This window comes from Canis aureus, chromosome 28, assembly GCF_053574225.1.
Source record: "Canis aureus isolate CA01 chromosome 28, VMU_Caureus_v.1.0, whole genome shotgun sequence".
Classification (NCBI taxonomy): Eukaryota; Metazoa; Chordata; class Mammalia; order Carnivora; family Canidae; genus Canis; species Canis aureus.
The window spans coordinates 16,188,054-16,190,771 of record NC_135638.1 but is presented as its reverse complement, the minus strand read 5'-3'; the positions used below and the strand labels follow the sequence as shown (position 1 = coordinate 16,190,771).

The following is a 2,718-nucleotide window of genomic DNA, read 5'->3' as shown; positions in this document are numbered from 1 at the left end:
TAAACGTAGGTTTTTCTTCCTCAGGCTGTCGTTTATTTCCCTTAATCTATCTTCATGGTCTTTTAATTGTTTGTCTCTTTTTTCCTCAGTTTCCCTCTTTGCTATCAACTTGTCTTCTAGGTCACTCACTCGTTCTTCCACCTCGTTAACCCTCGTCGTTAGGACTTCTAGTTTGGATTGCATCTCATTCAATTGATTTTTAATTTCTGCCTGATTAGCTCTAAATTCTGCAGTCATGAAGTCTCTTGAGTCCTTTATACTTTTTTCTAGAGCCACCAGTAGCTGTATAATAGTGCTTCTGAATTGGCTTTCTGACATTGAATTGTAATCCAGATTTTGTAACTCTGTGGGAGAGAGGACTGTTTCTGATTCTTTCTTTTGAGGTGAGGTTTTCCTTCTAGTCATTTTGCTCAGTGCAGAGTGGCCAAAAGCAAGTTGTATTGGGAAAAAGAGAAAAAGAGAGGAGAGAAAGAAGGAAAGAAAAGAGAAAGAGAAAAAAAAAAGGGAAGAAAAAGAAAAAAAAAACGAAAAAAAAAAAGAAGAAAAAGAAAAAGAAAGGAGAAAAAAAAGGGGGTGGGGGAAGGAAACAAATCAAAAAGCAAAACAAAACAAAAACAAAAACAAAAACAAACAAACAAAAAAAGAACCACCGGGGAGTATCTTCTGATTCTATGTACTTTAAGTCCCTTGGCTTCTCCTGGAAGTTGTCCGTCTAGCTGGTGTTCTGGGGGAGGGGCCTGCTGTGCTGATTTTCAGGTGTTAGCAGTTGGGGGAGCTGCTCTGCCCCCTGCCTGGTGCAGGGCTCAGTGGGGGTTGTTTACCCCGTGAGGCCGCAGGAGGAACAGCCCCAGTGGCGGGGCAGCTCTGGAAACCTGGATTCAGCTCCGGCAGGAACTCCGTCTGCAGGGCCTGGAGGCTCCGGGGCGGGGCCGCTGCTCTGCTCAGCTGGGGCAGGAGCGTCCTTGCGGTCCTGGGCCCTCCGGGCCTCTGCCTGTCCCGGGGGAGGCGGGATCCTGGGCTGTGTCCCGGCGCCCTGTGCTCCGGAGCCTGCGCTGGTGGATTCGCGCTCCCGGGCCCCGCAGCCCCCTCCGTGGAGCCGCCGCCCGAGCCCCTCCGAGCTGCTCCCGGGGCCGCGCAGCCCCCTCCGCACGGAGCCTCTTCCTCCGCCCGAGCCCCCCCGAGCTGCTCCCGGGGCCGCGCAGCCCCCTCCGCGGAGCCGCCGCCCGAGCCCCTTCAGCTGCTCCGGGTCCCGCCGTGCGCGCTGCAGCCCTTAGGGAGCTCGGCGCATCTCCTGGGCGCGCAGTTGCTGTTACTGTCCCCGGGAGCCCGAGGGCATCCTCACCCTCCTGGGTCCTGCTCCAACTCCCCACGAGCCCCTTTCCCCCGGGAAGGTCGGTGCAGCTCCTCCTCCTCCGGGACGGGGCTCTCCTGTCCTGGGGACACTCGCCCCGGCCTCAGCCCGGCTCCTCGCGGGCCCCTCCCCCTTGGAGGCCTTTGTTCCTTTACTTCTTTTTCCCCGTCTTCCTACCTTGATAGAAGCGCGAACTCTTCTCACTGTTGCTTTCCAGCTGGTCTCTCTTAAATCTCAGGCCGAATTCATAGATTTTCAGGATGATTTGAAGGTTATCTAGGTAGTTTGGTGGGGACAGGTGATTTGGAGACCCTGCTCTTCCGCCATCTTGCTCCTCCCCCCAATCATTCACTTTTGAACCAAAGTAGTATTTCTGTGGCAATAATAGAAAAAGCATATTATCACCCAGAATATTGTATTACCAGTCATGTTTTGGAAATAAAGTTCTTTCATTGATATTTATGCACTTTTAGTATAATTGTTTGTGAGGTTCAGTTAAGAAAACATTATCATTTTTATGTCTCTAAATTGAGAAGAAGTATAACTGGTATAAGTACTTCCTAGAGTTTTTGTGAGAAAATAGCTGGTTCAGAATCAGGTACCAACTCAGTATTCAATATAATAGACCAACATTATTTTGTTGCTATTATTATTTTTACCTTTCAGTTTATGCTTTTGTGGCATAATCAATTTTCCAGTTTTGTTAAGATATGATTAATATACAGAACTGCATATGTTTAAGATGTATAGCATATAATTTGATTTACATATATCATGAAATTACTACCACAATTTAATTAACATTCATTGTCTCCTGTAGTCACAAAAACATTCCCTTGTGATAAGAACTCTTAAGGTTTATTCTTTTAACTTTCATTCATACCCAAAATATAGAACATGTCACAAATTTGTGTGTCATCCTTGTAAGGGGTCATACTGATCTCTGTATCATTCCAATTTTAGTATATGTGCTGCCAAAGTGAGCACTACGTATGTATATATGATGCTTATTTCAGTAGACCTTCCATCTTTGTCAGACAAAAAATTTCTTTTCAAAAAATTATTTCTTAACAATGATTTAAGTAGTGAGGAAGTGACATTCTGTGGTCTATTTTAGCAATCAACAAAATATGAGACTCTCTGTGAAATATTTATTTTAGGTCCTAGAATTTAAACATTGGACATTTGCTCCTCTTGATCATCTTTTAGGATCAAATAATAAACAATTTGATTTGACAGATTTCCTTTGGTGCTTCATACATCTGTTAAAACATAACAAACATGGGTAGCACTTAATGAGAATCTGGAGGAGGATGTATATAAATAAACCGAATTTCAACTTGAAAGTTATTAATTGCTCCTTGGTA

The 2,718-nt window shown here is 45.3% G+C and overlaps 1 non-coding gene across 1 annotated transcript; it reads right to left on the bottom strand.

Annotated features, from left to right (window-relative positions):
* Positions 1-2,235: 2,235 nt before the first annotated feature.
* On the bottom strand, positions 2,236-2,338 carry LOC144300706 (U6 spliceosomal RNA). The gene has a single exon (XR_013367510.1). It is a non-coding gene; the product is annotated as a U6 spliceosomal RNA (small nuclear RNA).
* Positions 2,339-2,718: the final 380 nt, after the last annotated feature.